Source organism: Equus caballus, chromosome 15 (assembly GCF_041296265.1).
Source record: "Equus caballus isolate H_3958 breed thoroughbred chromosome 15, TB-T2T, whole genome shotgun sequence".
Classification (NCBI taxonomy): Eukaryota; Metazoa; Chordata; class Mammalia; order Perissodactyla; family Equidae; genus Equus; species Equus caballus.
The window spans coordinates 78,386,504-78,406,634 of NC_091698.1; the positions used below are offsets into that span (position 1 = coordinate 78,386,504).

A 20,131-nucleotide genomic window follows, 5' to 3' on the forward strand; every position below is an offset into this window, starting at 1 on the left:
CTTTTGGTAGTCTTACATTACTTTGAAATTATATTTTAGAGGCATGTTTAATCTATGATCCTACCAAGTTTACCTAATAATGACTTTTATTATGACAAGCTCCTATCACATTTCTAACACAGCGAATGATTTGAACCTTTTTTCTTATTTTCTTAGGAAGCTAAAGCAATGTATCTTTGAAATTGCATTAAATTCTTTTCTGGGTACATATTTAGATGTGACAGGAGTGGTGTTGGTAGAGAAGACAGATGTAAAACTTCCCACTTCTCAAGGAAGCTTTCCGTTGAATGGTAACTGGATAGCTTGCCTCAGATTGGAATAGATCAGTACAGTGGCTCAACTACTACTTCGCTATGAGGGGAAGAAAAAGACCCACCCATTTTGTTTCATCATGCTACATGAGCTTACTCAGTTTCTGGGTTGGTGACCATTCTTCTGATGCCATGAGCAAATGTGTTTCATTCCTACATGCCCCTGACATGAGAAGATTATCACCTACCACATCTAAAAGGAAAAGCACATTCCTTGATGGATTATGACTATAGCTTTTTTCTTTTCCATGTCAGCCCCTTTGGACATCTCTAAAAGCCTTGCCAGCTCAAGATAGATCCAAAGATAACAAAAGTCTACAAGGGAATATTATCTGTAGTATCCCAGGTACTGTGCTAGAATTCCTGCCTTTAATAAACAACAAGGAATATGATAAGTAACACACCTATAAAGAGGTGTGAATGTAAGCCAGGAAAGGCAGGATCTATTTCAATTTATTTTACTCCCTGGAGTCCGAAGTTCTTTATAGGAACTTTATAAATATTTAAAAAGATCATCATGTAAATGTAATTAAAGAACTCGAGATGGAAAATATGAAAATTCCCCCTTTCATTGGTGCAGTGGTTTCTATTTCTCTGGTGTATTGACAGAGACAGCTTAGAAAAGAAGATTTTATATTTGTTTATTCTGGGATTCTTAGTGGTTGGCAAGGAGTCGAGTTTTAATTTTTATATTGTTTTATTTGTTTATTTTATTATTTGTTAACGAAAGGTGGGGTTACTTGGTATTCAGTTTGGGGTAGATCATAGAAATCCTGCCAAAAAGCTACGCTGACCCGCAGCTCTTTCCCCACATCTACCTTCGGATTCCCAGAATGGACCCCATCTCATCCCAGTCTATTCCAGTCTTACTGAAACTTTTCCTCAAGAATCAACCTTCCTTTCATTTGGGAAGCCAGCCCAGTTGGTAGCCACCACCACCAATGGCCCTCCCCGTTTCCCTCCTTTTCCCCATCCCTTGCACAAACCTGCACCCAACCTCCTTTAGATGATTATCACTAATCTTTATTAACCAGAATAGATTTAGCCTTTATTCATCCTTCCCAAGTTTGGAATGACTTGAATTGAATTTGCCTGAGGGTAACTTGATATCGGAGGCAAAAAGTGTGCTTTAACACAAGTTGAGAATGTTATATATTTTGGCAACTGACATACTTTTTGGTACTTTTATAGTCATGGTTAATTCGTCTGGATTTTTCCACTTTCTGTTTTTCTATCTAGAATTATTTGTTATTTGTAATTCCACTAGTTGGCTTTTACAGGACAAAAATCAGAATTCGCATTCTTGGGGAAAGAAAATGAGGTAACAGGTATAGAGAATATCTGTTAAAGTAAGTGCCACATCTTACAATTGTTACAATTGTAAAATTTTTTTAGAGTTTTACAATTTTTAAATTACAAAATAACTTGCTGAGTCATCCCTGCCTTTTTTAAAAGGAAAAAAAAATGCCTGAAAGGCCAGAATTTATGACAACAATTTTAAGAATTGAATTGCATGTAGTGCTAGCGTATTTTTTAATACAGCATATAACTGATACTAATGTTGATAAAAATAACTCTGTTTATTACTAAGTAATTTAAGTCAAAGTGATTCTGTTCCCTCAGCTGGGAGGGAAGCTTGCTCCGTCAGCATGTGGTTAATCTAACCCATGCTACCTGCCAATCTTATTCTTAGCCAGAACCCACCCCATCGCATCTCCCTAACTCTTCTTCACCCTACACTTTTGACGCTGGAGTATACATTTTCTCAATATGCGCCTTTATACATTTCCCCTAGAGGTATAGGGTTCGTTTTTTCTTCCTATTTAATTGCAATCCAATCACTACACTGACCTGGCTAAATCGCTCTCTCTCTCTTTTTTTTTTTCTAGCCTAACTCAAAGTTCCTGCCTGAAGCCTTTCCCTAGCACACCAGCTGGAACTATTCCTCCCGCCTGTACTTTGCCACAGTTCCTCTATTTTAACTTATGTAACATGCTTCAATAGGATAGACTAATTGTGTACATGTCTTTCCACTGAAGGGCAAGCTACTTGAAGCAAAAATGATAGTTTATTCCTTTTGGAGATGCTTAATAAGTATTGGGTAAATTGATCTAACGGTGATATTTTCTCTTTGGAAGAGTTTAAGCCTATCATCAATCTATTTTGTCTTCCAGGATTGCTGTAAATGTTTCCTTGATAGATTCTTTCTATTCCCTAGCTTCCTACAAAGAATACCTGTTAAGAGATTTTCTTAACACACACACACACATACACACACACACACATACACACCATGTTATGCATATAATACACTATTCAAAATCCATGTAAGAGTTTGGAATATTCACTCAGATAGCTGAGTATGTAACAAAATGTTGAGTGAAACTTCTTGGAAATTGGCTGGTGATATCCAAGACAAGGATAAAGAGGCTCTAAGCACCTTCTATTCTAAAAGGAGCTGCCAACATTTTAGGCCAGACATCTCCTCTTGGATTTAGCAGATTTAACATTTAGCAGAACCCACTCTGCTAGACTCAATCATCTCCACTACTTCTTCTTTACTTCTTTTCTAATCTATATAAAGACACCTGGGGAGTGTAAGAGAGGGAGTAATAACAATCCTGAGTCCAAGGCTTAGAGGCTTTTTATTTTCTCCTCCTTAAGAATACTTCTCTAGGTGAGGAGAACTCCCAGAGGACCACCTGAGACATTGGGAGCAGCAGTGAGGGGGTAAATGAAGAGAGCATTTGTATTCCTGGTCTTGGGAGGCAGTGGAGCTGTTTCCACTCACATCAACCACCATGGCATTATGGACTGAATGTTTGTGTATCCCCAAAATTCATATGTTGAAGCCCTAACCCTCTATGTGATGGTATTTAGAGGTAGTGCCTTTGGGTGATAATTAGGTTTAGATGAGGTCATGAGGGTAGGGCCCCCATAATGGAATTAGTGTCCTTATAAGAGGAGGAAAACACGAGAGCCCTCTCTCTCTCTCTCTGCCATTTGAGGCAAGAAGGTAGCTATCTGCAAGCCAGGAAGAGAGCCCCCACCAGGGAAGTGAATTGGCTGGTACTTTGATCTTGGTACCTAGGCACCAGAACTGTAAGAATAAATTCCTGTTGTTTAAGCCACCCAGTAGATAGTATTTTGTTGTGCAGCCTGAGCTAACTAAGACACCCAGCAAGGGCACATTTGTATCCAAGGCCATGTGGACCTAAGGAACTTAGTTAGGCTTGATCCAACTAGCCATCAACCCTCCCAAAGGGCTTACCTGCCAGGCAAGGAGATCTCCAAAGAAAAAAACTACATACGGTGTGGTATATAGTTAAGGGTGGGAGTTGAAGTTGAGAATTATAGTTTTAAGAGATACTGCACTTGTAAGGACAGAGAGAGGGTATCCATGTTTGGGCCAAAAGTAGATGAAGCAGAAAAAGAGACAGGCAGACATCACAGATAAACAGATTGGAGAGAAAATGTGGCTCCAGAGAAAGAGAAGTGGAAAGTGTAGATGCCTTGGCTCTTGACAGCGTATAGCCTGTATTCTTTGAACCAAAATCAACCAGGTACCAACAGAAAATGAGCATACCTGCCACACAGAAGCTGTCAAAGAATGGCCAGTGTTACCCAGAGAAAGAGGGAGAAACGTCAAAAGAGGACTGTGCCAGAGCAAGTTAAGTAAGGAACAAAGCCCTCTCCCTATTCAGGCTCCATTAAACACTGGGGATCTAGTGACCCAGAAGAAGTGGGAGGAAGAATACACCTAGCCACAGCACCAGTGGTTCTAAAACTTTTTGTTCTCATACCCCTCATACACTCTTAAAAATTCTTGAGAATCATGAGAGCTTTTTGTTTATATGAATTTTATCTATCACTATTTGCTATATTTAGATTTAAAATTGAGAAAATTTAAAAGTATCTATTAATTTGTTTTAAAATAATACTAAAGCCACTATCTGTTAACATAAATAATATATTTATATTTTCCAAAAGATATATTTCCAACATACAAGACAATTTAGTGAAAACAGTGGCATTACTTTTTATTTGCAAATATCACTAATATATAGCTTAGTAGATCACTGATTGCATTCGATCTATTGAAACATATCGGTTTCATTGAAGCACCTGAAGAAAATGGGGCTTCACAAAGATATGTCATTGGAAAAGGGAGGAGTAAGTTAATGTCCTTTTTGGATAATTGTGGATATTCTTCTTTAATATTATGCTGAAACTAAACATGTGGTGGTAGTTTCTTAGAGGTTAGTTGCAATGTGGAATCTGAAACTATATCAGTAAACATTTTTTATATTCTGTTACATTAAAATACACTGGCTTATCTTATATTTTATGCATCATTTGTCTATGCGTGATTTTGTTACATCATGCATTGGTCATTCACTGAGCTATGCAGTTCTTCCAAAGTTGACACATTTCGTTATAATTGTATTAGGGGTTCCTAAGACCACCTTCAGGCTCAATTTACTGGAAGCAGTCGCACAGGGATGTGCTTAATTCTATGAGCAACAGTGTGTGACAACACGTGCAAAGCATTGCCAGCCAGAAAAGCTCACTTGAGCCGTGGTGTCCAGAGTTTTTATTGGGGGTGAGTCACATAGACATACTGCTCCCATGACTGACTTTAACTACTCAATCTTCAGTCCCCAGATGTCAAACTGATACAGCACAGTCCAGAAATTCAGGCTGAAAAAAACACTCTTATCAGACTCAGATGTTATCTACCATGAGCTAGTCAATGGCCAGTCCTTTCTTTGAAATGTGCAGAATTTGAACAACCCAAGCCTGCTGAGTTAACTCTTTACTGCACAATAATATAGCAAAATACCACATTTGTTAATATCACCATCAATTTCAATAGTCTTCAAGTATTTGAAAGTTGTTAAGCTCCCAGTAATAGACACAAGTTTCCAAAATTTCAAATTTTCCTTAAAATCTCAAATTTTATCATTCACAACAAATACTCTGCTTTCCTTGAAATGACAGGCTCAGTTCTTTCACTTTGAGAGAATATGTCTCAAGTCTAAATAATCAAAGTTTGTCTATCAGTTATTCTTCAGGAACAACAACAAAAAAAGTATTCCATAAAAAAATGGCTGTCAGCCTGCAAACCAAACAATTCCAAGGTCACTCTATCTCTACAGAGCATCATACTTTGGTTTGCATTAGAAATACTTTATCACATAAAATTTTAATAAGCTATGTATTCTAGGTCTGAGATTTAGTAAAATTAATTAGTTTTACTGACTTATATTCTTAGGTGAAACTGGCTTTTTCCCCTGTGAGTTTGTGGCGGTGAAGAACACAATAATTGCTAGTAGAGTTTAGTGCCACTGCCTTTGCTCATGCTAAGACACTAGCAATTTTACCCACCATTGATTTTGCATCATTAGTGCAATGTTAATACAGTAAAAAAGAAAAAAATATATAATATTATTATGAAAATGGTTTTGATTTCATGGACCTTCTAAAATTATCTGAGGGACCCGAGGGTTCTGTGAATCACATATTGAGAACTATTGCTTCAGACTTGTCATTTTTTTCCTCCTTGATAAAATGTGCTATATCTATGGTCTAAGCAGCTCCTATAGCTGAAGACGTGCTTTCAATAGAACTCTGTTTAAGCTCATAGAAGAATGATGTTTACTTTTGATTCTACTAGAAGAAGTTTAGGTGTTTCAAAGCATTAACCTGATTGGCATGAAAGGTCCTTGAATGTCAAAGTCATAGAACATAAAAGAATGAAAAAAAATTTCTTTGGGGCCAAAAAGTGTTTCATGAACATATTGTACATGTGTGATGCAAGAAATTAGGGGAAATTGTGAGCACTATAATAAATATGAAAAAATGACCACTATTTACAGCACTATCAAATGTTACATATTTTGAAACTAATTTATAATGTAAGCTAGTATAGCTGTAAGTCACATGTAAGAATTCCAAAACTGTGATCTTAAGTCTGTTTTCACTCTTCTTTTTCCCTACTTGTTAAAGTTTCATTTCTGATGTCTAGGAGTTAAAAATGTTTCTGATATTTTTCTTGCTTTTCTCTCCTCTCTTTCCAATGAGACATAATTTGGACAGGAGCCATTTTCCTATCACACTTTGACTCCCTTCTCTCAGGAAAGGATATTGTGTAAAATTGATTGCATAATGCTGTTGTTTTCATATGCTGTAGAAAATCTGACTGTTTTCATGCGCTGTAGAAAACTTGACTAATCCACTCACTCGTCTTGCGTCCATATTGTCAGTAAATCCAAAATAAATTATATACGGTCATTAATCAAAAGCTAAGAAAAAAAGATTTATCTCTTTAGATTTTCTTCCACTATTCTTTTTCTTTTAGCTTCTATAATTGAAGTCTGGAAGATTTTGCTCCAAATGTGGTGCTTAGTTACATTGTTTAAACTCCCATTTTTAAAACAATCTGTTTACAATAAGCATTTCTGATTACGAAGGATGAAAATGTCTGTCGAGACTACTCTTCTACTTGAGCATGATCGTTCAGTGAAAAGAATGCTGCCTATTTTCACTATCATCTCCTGTAAATATATAGCTCACAATTATTCCATTACATAAATGGTCAGTAGTTACATATAAACTGTCGTCATATCTTTTCTTCTTTGAAGATTGATATAAAGTGGCAGACGAAGATTTCCTTGTTAGCTTAGACATGCCCTATTCTTAAATTAAAATATTAAAAGAAAATCTTACATTCTTCTCATCTTACATGCTGTGGAATTGAAAGTGATGTTACTTGTTGTGATATAGATGATGCCTAGAATGGGGACTTAGTCCAAACAACTTTCACATTAGTAGGGTGAAATAACAAGTCATACACATTAATGCAAAATACAACATGTGTTATAAAAGAGAACAAAAAGAGTTTAAAAGTCCTAACATTCCGATGTGGATCATCAGGAAAGATTCATCAATGAAAGCAGCATTTTAGTTGGGCCTAAGAGCAGGAAAAAAATTAGGGCAGGTAGATAAGTGTTTAAAAGGCAAAGCAAATGAGAAGTATGGCCTAACATTAGAAGTGGAAGCAAAAATGTACTTTTAGAGAGGAATGAAGAGTAAAATTTGTATAGAGTATGGAAAGAATATATGTGCAAGACAGTGGGAGAGAGAAACAAAAAAGAAGAGGAGCCCAAGATGACATCTGGCCTGGGCAACTAGAAAATGTTAATGGCTTTTAGAACAAACAAAACACACAAAAACAAAAAAGCGAAGCAAACAAATAAGCTAAACAAAGGAATTTAGACTGAAAGTTGTCTTGATCAAGAAGAAAATGAGTTCAGATTTGGATATATATTTTTAGCAATGTTTCTCAATAATATGCCTGTCTATGTTAAGCCTTGTCCTCAGATTCAAATAGTTGATTTTGTGAACTGAATGTTAAAAGATAATTTGATTGCTAACTGGATGAGCACAGACTTTGGAAGTAAAGACAGACTGAGTCCTGAGTCTCCTTCTCCTTCTATTATATTCAACTCCACCTTTCTCCCTATCTGTCTGGACATTTCATTGCTCACAAACTGCAGACCCAATGTCTGCAGAGTGCCATCATTCTACAGTGCAGGGGACTCTTAAGTGCCTTGGGATGGGTTAGCTTGGATGTAAATGGAGTATTTGAAATTCCATACTGCATTTTTTCACCTGAGTTTGTGCACTTGAGTTAAAGTTACTCAGGAGATTACAAGCAGCATAAGCCAATGACAAGTAACCCAGCAAAGACCCCTAGTTGGTTCCAAGAGTGAATTCCAATCACACAGACACATGTAGGCAGAAGGAATCGAAGCCAATGACAACACCATAAAATGTGCCTATGAAGATTAGACAGACAAATGGACCGTGCAGTAAGGGAGTACTGCACCCACATTTGGGTGTTCTTCAGCTGGGAGAAGAGGAATAAGTCAACTCCAAATAAAGCATGTGTTACTAAAAGAGGAGGCAGGGTAAAAGGAAACCGTCCTTTGTGACTTCTGATGGGGTATTTATACAATGCCTAAAGTGTGAAGGGAACCGACTGAGTTCTGTGCAGGTGGCCTGCTCAGGTTACATGTCTGATTCCTCTCATAGGAAGTTTTCTGAGACATCAACATCTTTGATAAGGGGTTTTATCTTTCTCTTTGTTAACATCCATTGACTTTGTGCCGAACTAATTATGTCATATTTATTGTAAATGGTTTCCACAATATTTTATTTTCATTAAACCTTTAAGAAGTACTTTATTTACCCAGTGCTACCATCTCTTAGAGCCAAAAGATATCACCAATATTATTAGAACAAGTTATAAATTTGCTTTTAGAATTGGGACTTAGAATAAAAAGTACATCAGACATTTAATTTTATATTCCACGTAAATGATTTTTAAGTGGAACGAAGTCAGTTTATCGGAGTTGAACAACTGATTTCCTGGAAAACTGACTAATAAGAGTTAGAAAGATATATACCACTGTGACACTTAAATAGAGTTTGTTTGCTTATGATAGCAAACTGAACTTTAAAACCCTAAACATGTTTAATTAAAATAAAGTAATTTTTGCAGAGCTATATTTGAACAGGCAGTACAGTACCAACAATTATCTATAATTATCCAGCTCCAATCACAAAATAATAGAGGTTTCAATGTCACTAAACACAATAAGGATAATCACTCTTCCATTATTCTGATGGGCATGTAATTAGCAACTTAAAAAAACTCTCCTAAGGATGTAACAGCCACAATTTCAGTAAAGACTTACAGTCTAAGCAGCTGGATTAATTGTATTGTAGTTAAAACTGACCTTTTTCATTGCAGTTTTAAATCCCATACTAGCTTTTTTTTCAGCTAAGGCCTATTTTTGCCTTTTCAAGCACTAGCAATAGCCCCCATTACTACGATATATACAGGATGCCTAAAGACCTCATGGCTTGCCTTAGAAACCTTATCTTGATACATGGGATAATATCTACTTTCCTGCAATTAAAAAACTCATCCTTGTTTAATGTATTAAAAGGTAAACTGAGGCAGATTAAAATTGTTAAGAGTTTATTTAAGTTAACACCAGTTCCAACCAAGCAGCGCCAAACAGGAAGTGCTTAGGAGTGCTCCACAGACAGGAACTAGGGGCAAGTTTCTCATAGAGAAAATCCAGAAGCAAAGCAAGAAAATTATTTGATTGGCTATAGCTTAATCAGTTGCATTATTTGGGAAAGCTTAGTTGGCTGTTTGTGATTGGTTGTTGTTCTTAACCTTGAGGCATTTACAGAAATTGACTCTAGCATAGGTTTCCACTTGCTAACATAGGCTACCAAGGCATTAGAGCCACTCAGACTAAAGGCCTCCTTGTTTGACTACTTTAACAGTAAATATCAGCTTTTTAAAAATACAAAATAATACGACAAATTTATGAAAAGCTTGATCATAAAGAAAAACATCCACAATCTTAACACCCAAATACTATTAATAAAGTGATTTGGTTCCCTCCGTAGGTATATATTTAAAGATGTTTATAATTATAGGGAACATCAGTTTAAAGAACTTCACAGTTATCGTTTTCCAGTGCTGCTGTGTTGTCTGTATATATAAGCAAAGTTTGAATACTTTTTCCAAATAGAAATACTATAATTTATTTAACCATTCCCTTAGTTTTTGGATATGTAGGTTGTTTCTAACTATCCATTTCTATAAATAATTGTATTAAATTTAGGCTTCAGAAATCAACATGCAAAATAACATTATGAATCTAATGTCCATAAATGAATGAGTTGCAAATGTGCGATCTTAATCATATGGGTATCAAGATATTAAAAACAAAACTTAAATATACAGTCATATAGATGCATTATATACATTTTAGAACTAAAAAGGCAAAATTAGCTATAATTAAATTATCTTAATCATTGAGGTTTATTTTATCCAATTTTTTCTGTTTTTAAAAATATTTTGAGGGGCTGGCTCCATGGCTGAGTGGTTAAGTTCGTGCGCTCTGCTGTGGCGGCCCAGGGTTCGGATCCTGGGCGCAGACGTGACACTGCTCGTCAGACCACGTTGAGGTGGCGTCCCACATCCCACAACTAGAAGGACCTGCAACTAGGATATACAACTATGCACGGTGCGGGGGGGGGGGGGGTTGGGGAAATAAAGCAGGAAAAAAAAAAAAAGATTGGCAACAATTGTTAGCCCAGGTGCCAATCCTTAAAAAACAAAAAAAGGAAGATTGGCAATAGTTGTTAGCCCAGGTGCCAAACTTTAAAAAATATATATATATTTTGAATAAATATTGCACACTAATTTTATATCTTGCTTTCTTAATCTAATATTATTTCACATTTGAGGTTTCTCATTATTGTATAGAACTTACTCTAAAAGCCACAGAGTGACCTGACAAAATTTCCTAAATATTCACCAACAATTGGATATCAAGTTTTCTTCAATATATTTCATGGTAAAAATAATGTTGTGAGGAGTATCTTTAAAATATATGCTATAAAATATACATAGACAGTAATAGAGATAAATATAGGTATTTTATACATATTAAAATATATAAATATAGATAGCTTGTATACAAATATAGATATTCATATTCTTTTGCCTAGTAATTCACTTCTTGAACTATATCTTGAGTATATACATAGAGAGAGAGAAATATACTCTTTTCCTTGACTCTTGACAATATCTCCAGTTAGTTTTCCAAAGAGTTATACAAGTTAGTGTTATCTGAAATACGTGAGAATTCTGTTTTCATCCTGTCTTGGGCAATAGTAAATATTTAAAAATAAATTTCCAATTTAATTGTGGAAAATGTGTTCCTTTTTGTGTTAATATTCATTTGCTTACTTGATAGAGATTGGATGTTTTCACACTAATATCAATTATTTTGTTTAATCATCTTCATGAACTTGAAATTTGGTCCATTTATTTGGGAAGTTCTTAGTATTGTTTTTTACAGATATTTCTAGGATATTTATATTAAAAAGATAGTAACACTGTCATAGAATCAGTTGATTGCCTTGTTTTTTAATATAGTTTGTGTATAGCCTTTTTAATATATTTTATTTTGCTCTTTAGCATCCAGAGGTTTTAAATTACACAAGCAAATCCATTAATTTTATCTTGGAAGCTGTTTATTGTACTTCTAAACAGAAATTCATGCCTTCTCCAAAATTTTGCTAAAGATCTGATTCTGTCATTCTTGTATAAAACAACATATTCAAATATATTTTGTTATGTATTTTTGCTTACAGTCCAAATTAAAGATCCAAATTGTTTTTATCAAGTTGCTGACTTGTTTGTCCCAACACTGCATGTTGAAAGAAACATAAGTTTTAAAGAAAAACTGGTGCCTTCGTTGAAAATCACTTGTCCGCAAGTAATAAAAACATCTTAAACTTTTTTAAGCAAAACCAGCCAACAATAAATTGGTGAAAGTAGGGATTTAAGGGGAAGGATAAGGGATAAACGAATATCTTTTGGAATTTAGGGTCAGTGAATGTAGTCAGACATCACAGAGATTGGAAGCAAAAATAAAAACACTATTAGGAATCAAGACAACTGCTCTCTCCACTTCTCTTTCTCTGGGATCACATGGTGTCTCCAATCTGTTCCTCTGTGCATGTCTACCCGACTCTTACACTCCATCTATGTTTGGTCCAAACCTGGCTACCCCTCTGCTGCCTTTAGGTTCAGTATCTGCAGTTAAATAATCCAACCTCCCTATCCCCTGATACAAGCTTGCTGGAACAAGACTCTGAGGGGGTTCCCACTTAATGGGCTATTTACTCAGGTCCAATCAGATGTGGTTGAGGCCACAGTAATGGAGTAAACACAAGGATGCAGCTGTCGCCATGAGGGACAGTTGTCAGAGCAGAAGGTAGGGTTGAAGCAGGCAACACACAGTCCGTCTATTACAACCATCAAGAGGTGATTAAAAGTGTGACTGAAAAGCTGATTCAGTAACCACGGTTTACACTGCTTCTAGGACACTGCTTAACAAATAATGTTTAATATACATTTGGCGAACTAAATTAAACATTTGAAAAACTACTAATTTTCTTTAGACTGTGAATCCATTCAGATCATTAAACATAATTCAATTCATATGTACATAACATTATTAGTAATATATCTACCCCAGAAAGCATACATATTTGTGTTTGTTCATGATTACTACACCTCACTTTATTATACAGATGTTTCTTTTATTTTTACATGAATGTTAACTTCTATCATTTGTAAACTGCTAGAGCCTGAGCACCATTTTACTGATTCAGCATATTAATCTCACATTAACTGGTTCTCTTCAGTTTTTCTTTCAAGTCGGATTTGAACGGACTTTTACTAATGTTATATATGTCCTATTCCTCATCTTTTCCTTCCCAAGATCCTGCTTCTCTCCCCAGAAGGCCTCTTAGTCTCCTTACCACTCAATGTACTTTTAATACGTGAGTTAAAGAGGGAAAATAATCGGAGATTTAACTCTACCCTAATTTATCAATCTTTGCTATTTGTGTGTTCTTTATAAGTTAAAGTCCATTTAAAATAGAGCCACATGAAAGTTGAATAAATAATCTCTAAGGTATATTCTGCTAAAAGTTTTTTTATTCTAGATGTACATTCTGTCATGTTGCTACATGCCAAATTACTTCTTCTTAGGTAAAAAAAAGCAAGACAATATATTTTTTCTTTACTGTTGATTAGCCAAATAGGCCTTATTAATTTTCATTTAAGTATTAAATTTAGTGTCTGCTATTTGTATATTTTTCTTTCTTGTTTTATGATTTTTACCAGTGAGTGATTAGGAAAAAGCTTGTCTCTCTTCTCTTTCTGCATGGACAGACAGACCGAAAGCGACATTTCCATGTGAGGTTTTGAGAATATTACACTGTTTTGTCGATGAATACCACAGAAATTGCTGGGATTTATTCTAAGATGCATAGTATTACATGATATCATAATATCACACCTCCAAAGACTTCCATTAGAAAGATATAGAAGAACAATTAATTTGTATTTATAGGCTTGAAATAATTTTGTCAAAATAAAAATATTTTAGTCTGTAACCTCTTACTGTTTATTCCAAAGTTATTCTCTAAGGTAATATATAGGATTTGAAACTTTTCTATTTGTCTTTAAAAGTTAACAGGATTTCTGTGGAGTATTTCTTCCTTCAAACAGTTAGCTATCTTTCTCAGAATATGTAGGCACATTTTATCAGAGTGTGCCAATATCAGATTTGAAAAATGTTATTACTACAAACTTACAATATGTTAGTGACTATAAAAAGAAAAAGACTTTAAAATACAGGTCTGGTCCTTTTATTAACCTTTTTTGTTTATTGAAAACTTGAGTGTTTCTGAAATATGCCTATAGTAAGCCACCATAAGCAAATGGGAAGAAACTCTATCTACCAAAAATGAACGTTTTCGGTGAGGCATCAAGATGCATTGAAGTCCATATAAACTACAAAGACAGTAGAGGACACTGGTATTATAGAATTTTTTGCTAGATTAATTTAATTATCTTAATATATTTATGTCAATATATTACTTCCAGACCATAATCAAGAAAACTGACTATTTATTCTGTCTAGTTTTTTTTATACCATCAATATTTTCTTATTTTCCCTGTTTTTTCTGGGACCTGTATCTGGCTGATACCAAATAGTTAGTAAACTTAGGAGATTAGAATCAATATCTTCAGCTTCATTTTTATTGGACCCATACAAAATGAGTTAACTATCTATATTGGTGTCTGATAAAAGAATGTGCAATTATCCAAGAAACGAGAAGTAGACTCTAGAGCCAAATTCTACTCTTTAATCGTCATAATGCCAGCATCTAGAATTGGCTGAGGGTAGCCCTTTAAGTTAGATTTTCTCAACAGCATTATGAAGAGCAGAGTCTAAGAACTATAATTAATGAACGACCTCTGCGTAAGCCAAAGATCTACATAAGGCTATTGGGAGACTCAGAGAAGGGCAATTTGCTAATCAGGAAATTCCAAAGGAGAATCTCCAGCCAGGGATGCATAGACATAAGTGTATGAAATGAATGGGACACCCAAATCAGCATATGTAATGGTCAGCTGTGCTGAAATTCCAGCTGCGAGGTAAATAGAAACAAACATCCAAAGAATTTGTGATGCAATTGACAAGAAGTCATTCAAAATTTGATAAATTTGACTACATAAAAACCAACTTTTGAAGTTAAAATAACACTGTCAACAAAATTGAGAATCAAAGACAAACCAAATAAAATACTTGCAACATACTTGTCAAAACACTATTGACCTTAAATACAATTTGCTGTGCAAATCAATAAGCAAAAGATGAACATCAGTGCAGTAAGACAGTCAAAAGCACAAAAAGAGAATTTATCCAAAAAAAGGGAAAAATAAATTTACATGGAAAATCAACACATGAAAATCTCCAACCTCAATAGTCTTAGCAATATAATTTTTAAATTAATGAATTTCAATGCTTTACTTCTCAAGTATAGAATGGTTTAAAATATGATAATACCCAATATTGATAGTCTATAGGGAAATAGATACTTAAATGCCAAAGGTGAAAGTGTTGATTACTTTCTGAAAAGCTATTTTGCAATACATATCAAAATCCTTGGTGTAACTTACCATTTAAGTTCTAGGAATTTATGCTGAGATAATTCCATTGAAAAGTACAACGATTTAGTTGCAAACATCTTATTCTACTAATTATTGATAATAGTAAAAAAAATTATGTATATCCTAAATGTTCAACAAGTTAAGATGATTTAAATAAATTATGGTATATGCATACAGTGAAAAACACTATTAAAAATCATGTCCTGGAATAATAGTTAAGAAGATGGAATGAAGTTTCCAATGAACATATTATTATGTATAGATCTGTGCCCACCATTTCCTTCTCTAACAGCTCATGAGCACTGAATTCTGGTGAAATTACCATGTGTGGGAGTTCAACGAGACTCGAAGCAAGTGCAAAATAAGTGTGTACATCTACTACTGCGTAAGTGCGGGAACTGACACTCAACACATCCACACTTTCCATGTGATCCAGAAGTTTCATTAAACACAAAAAGAAGACAATGGTGTTCCAAGAAATACAAACAACCATGGAAACCTATCATATTCTTTCTTACTTATTTTACTTCCCTGTATGAGCCAACTACTTATGCTGAAAATAATGACAGAGAAAGAAAGGAAAAGATCTGGCAACGCATAGTTGCCTTTTTCCTTTCAGATCTTCCTTCATGATCAGTAAGCCGAAGATAAAAAGTGTTGTTGGAATGTGTCCACAACAAGAAGTGAAATAAAAGCAGCTGAATTTATTTTATGCATTGTTTCCACTGTTCTGGTAAGAATAAAATACACATGTACTAGCTACAAAATAGGAAATGTATAATTTGGATGACTGGGCATAGGAATTAAATGCTCTTACATTTGCATTTAAAACTGGCCTTGCACAATATAAAGATGGATGCTAAAATTCATGCTAACACTTAAAAATTTTAATTTCTCTTTACTTACAATGGCATTAAGTAGAAAATAAAAACCCCATGCCAAGTCTAGAGACTACTGAAGAAGGAAAAATGCTCTATATTTTAATGTCTTTAATGGCACTTTTACCTGCTTTTTGAACAAGGGATCTCACATTTTAAAATTCCATTTGGCTCCACAAATTATGCAGCAGCCCTGACTGGAAGAAGTTTGTTTTGGTTCTGGTTTTTTACAATTTTTGCTCACTTGGAATATTTTGCAAGGAAGCCTAAGACACCCCATCAACAGCACTGGCTTCCTTTCACCACTAGACATTAAAAAAGAAACACTATGACAAGTTAAAGAATAGCCCATCCAACCCCTTTATTTTACAGATGAGAAGCCCAGAGAAATTAAGTGGCTTCCGGAAAGCAACCCAGTGTCTGACTGGAATTGAATATATAGGAAGTGGAAGGATTTCAGCCCCTTTGGAATGTCTCAAATTGAGAAGAAACTATTTATAGTGATTATCCAATAAACTGCAGCTTCGGTGTAACTTGAATCTTTTCTATAAATTTATACATAGCTGCAGTGAACAGCAAAATAGGTTTTGCATGTTTAAAAACATTGTGCTTAATGAAAATGAAAATACAGCTTATCAAAATGTGTGTGACACAGTGAAAGCAGTGCTTAGTGGGAAATTTATAGCCAAGAATGCATATATTAGAAAAAAAGAAAGATCTAAAGTCAATAACCTAAGTTCTCACCTTAGGAAACTAGAAAAAGAAGAGCACATTAAATCCAAGTGAGAAGAAGAAAAGAAATAATAAAATTAGAACAGAAATCAATGAAACAGAAAACAGGAAATCAATAAAGAAAATAAACAAAACCAAAACCTGGTTCTTCGAAAAGATCAGTAAAATTGGAAAGTCATTAGCCAGGTAAACTAAGAAAAAGAGAGAGGGGACACAAATTACTAATATTAGAAGTCAAAGAGGAGACATCATACAGATCCCATGGACATTAAAAGGATAATAAAAGAATTCTATGAGCACATGTATGCCACAAATTTGATAACCTAGACGAAATGGACCAATTCTTTGAAAAATACAATCTGCCAAAACTCACACAAGAAGAAACAATCTGAATACATTATATCTATTAAAGAAATTGAATCAATACTTAATAACCTTATCTATTAAAGAAATTGAATCAATAATTAATAACCTTCAAAAAATAAAACACCAGGCCCAGATGGGTTCACTAGTGAATCCTACCAAACATTTAAGGATGACATTATACCAATTCACTACAATATCTTTCAGAAGATAGAAGCAGAGGGAATACTCCTTAACACACTCTACAAGGCCAGTATTACCTTAATACCAAAATGAGATAGGCATCACATGAAAAAAAAAAAAATTACAGACTAATAACTCTCATGAACATAGATGCAAAAATTCTCAATAAAATTTTAGCAAATCAAATCCAACACCGTATAAAAAGAATTATACACCACAACCAAGTGGTATTTTTACCAGGTATGCAAGCTGGTTAAATGTTTGAAAATCAATAAATGTACTCCATCACATCAACAGGCTAAAAAAGAAAAATCACATGAACATATCAATGGATGCAGAAAAAGCATTTTACAAAATCCAATACCCATTCATGATAAAACATCTCAGCAAAATAGGAATAGAGGGGAACTTTCTCAACTTGATAAAGACTCAGAAGAAACCCCACAGATAACATCATACTTACTAGTGAGAAACTGGAAGCTCTCTCACTAAGACCGGTGACAAGGCAAGGATGTCCCCTATTGCTGCTGCTTTTCAACATCATACTGCAGGTCCTGCCTAATGCAATAAGACAAGAAAAGGAAATAAAACATATTCAGATTGTAAAGGAAGAAATAAAGCTGTCTTTGTTCACAGATGATATGATTGTCTATGTTGAAACCTGAAAAGAGTAGACAAAACAAATTTCTGAAACTAACAAGCGATCATAGCAAGTTTGCAGGATACAAGGTTAATATATAAAGTCAATTGTTTTCCCAAATATCTGCAACGAACAAGTGGAGTTTGAAATTAAAAATACAATATCATCTATTTTAGCACCCAAAAACTGAAATATTTTGTGTAGGTATAAATATGAACAAAATATATACATTTCCCTGATGAAAAATGCAATTTAAAGCAACAATGAGATACCAGTACATACTCACTAGAATGGCCAAACTGCAGAACACTGACAATATTAAACGCTGGTGAAGATATGGAACAACAGGGACCCTTATTTATTGCTGGTGAGAATACAAAATGCATAGCTGCTTTGGAAGTCAGTTTGACAGTTTCTTAAAAACTAAACATACTCTTACCATACTATCCAGCAATCGATTCATCCAGCAATGAAGAGATAATTTATATCCACACGAAAACCTGTGCATGGATGTTTACATTGACTTTATTTACAATGTCCTTCAGTAGGAATGAATAAACTGTGGTACATCCAGACAATGGAATATTATTCAATACTAAAAACAATGAACTCTCATGCCATGAAAATACATAGAGGAACTTTAAATGCATATTGCTAAATGAAAGAAGCCGGTTTTAATCATACAGTAAGTGTACATACTGTGCAGTTTTGTAGGGGAGGAAAAATATCTTTTCCTTCTACCCATCTAAGTTCTCAGCTGGGGCCCCTGTAACAAAACACAGACCAACAAGAGAAGAGCATACATATCTATTTTATATAAATATTATATGACATAGGAGCCTTCATAAAGAAATGAAGACCTGAAAAAATAGTAAAACCTGAGCATTTTTATGCTAGGTCTGATGAAGAGTACAAAGTTGTAAAATGTTAAAGGACAAACGGAAGGCGGTAATTATAGTAAACTGGCTGAAACTTAGCAGGGCCTATTGGTTCAGATTCCTCTCTGCATCCCTCTATCTTCAGAGCTAAGGATGCTCCTTTCCTCCCAGTATAGGGAGGGCACCTCTCACATAAGAGGTGCTTCAGGGGAAGGTCAAAAAGTCCTTCTTGCACTTAGCATTTCTCAGATTCCTTCAGGTTGAAATATTCAATATGCCAAGGTGTCATATTTTGGGTACGGTGTCCTGTACCTTGTCAATTCCTACTATATGATATCCTGGAAAAGGCAAAACTGTGGAGACCGTACAAAGTTCGATAGTTGGCAGGAAGTAGCAGAAAGAGAGGGATGAATAGGCAGAACACTGAGGATTTTTAGGGCAGTGAAACTATAGTAGGTAATACTACCCCAGTGGATACATCTTTCAAAACCCATAAAATGTACACCACCAAGAGTGAACTGTAATGAAAACCATGTACTTGGGGTGATATGTTAATGTAAGTTCATTGATTGTAACAAATGTACCACTCAGGTGCAGGATGTCGACAGTGGAGGAGATTGCACATGGGGACAAGGGGTATATGGAAACTTTCTACTTTTTGCTCAATTTTGCTGTGAACCTAAAACTCTCTAAAAATAAAGATTATTAATTAAAAAAAGACATTGCACTTAAAGAAAAGAGATTAAACAGAATACTTAAGTAGTGAGTATGCAAAGGAATTAGAACAAATGTGCAAAAGCAAGAGCAAGCTTGAGGCTAAGAAGGCAGGAATGTTTCATCAAGACTCACCTTGACCTTGGCTCTCAGAGGTGATGGGTAAATGAATAAAACCACCGAGTGTGAAGTGAAACCGCTGAATCTTATCTCAACTTTAAGTTTAAAAACAAAGAACAATGCAGTTTTTACCTGTCTGTCCATTTTACCAATCTCCGCACTGCTCAGAATTTATATTGTTTTATACAGCAGGAGCAGAAACACAGCAATGCATTTGGGCTAGATGGAATGGCTCATTCCCACCCGGAGTTCAGAGCTCGCCCCCCTGGTTTGAACTCTGTAACAGTCCCTCTAACGGTTTATCTGCCTCCACTGTTCTGCGGCCCTTCACATGAAGCCACCTTTGTTCTGCCAGGAATATCTTCCTACGCACAGATCACTCTCCTCCGCTACCTGCCAGAGACGGAGCTAGCACAAGTGAGAAGCTTCTGGACTGGTACTAAACTTCTAGGCAACTGCCTGGGAGAAGCTAAGAATTCCCTCACAAACTCAGGATTTGGAAGGACATTCTCATCCAATTCAGGAGGAACTTCTGTCTGACTTTGGTGAGGAATCTGACTCCAAAAAGCCAGCAATGAGGAATTTCACTCATTTAAATTTAAACTAATGGGAACTATGTGTATTTTCATTCACCATCATTTGCTCACAGGACAATTCGCAATTGCTTGCCTCCTAGTAGTTAC

General features: G+C 35.1%; 1 long non-coding RNA gene across 2 annotated transcripts in view; it reads right to left on the minus strand.

Annotated features, from left to right (window-relative positions):
- Window positions 1-20,131, minus strand: part of LOC138917889 (uncharacterized) — a 460,015-nt gene that overhangs the window by 200,006 nt on the left and 239,878 nt on the right. For both annotated transcript variants that reach the window (XR_011426496.1, XR_011426497.1), the window contains one exon: window positions 17,560-17,654. This is a non-coding gene — a long non-coding RNA (uncharacterized lncRNA). The remainder of the gene's footprint in view (window positions 1-17,559; window positions 17,655-20,131) is intronic.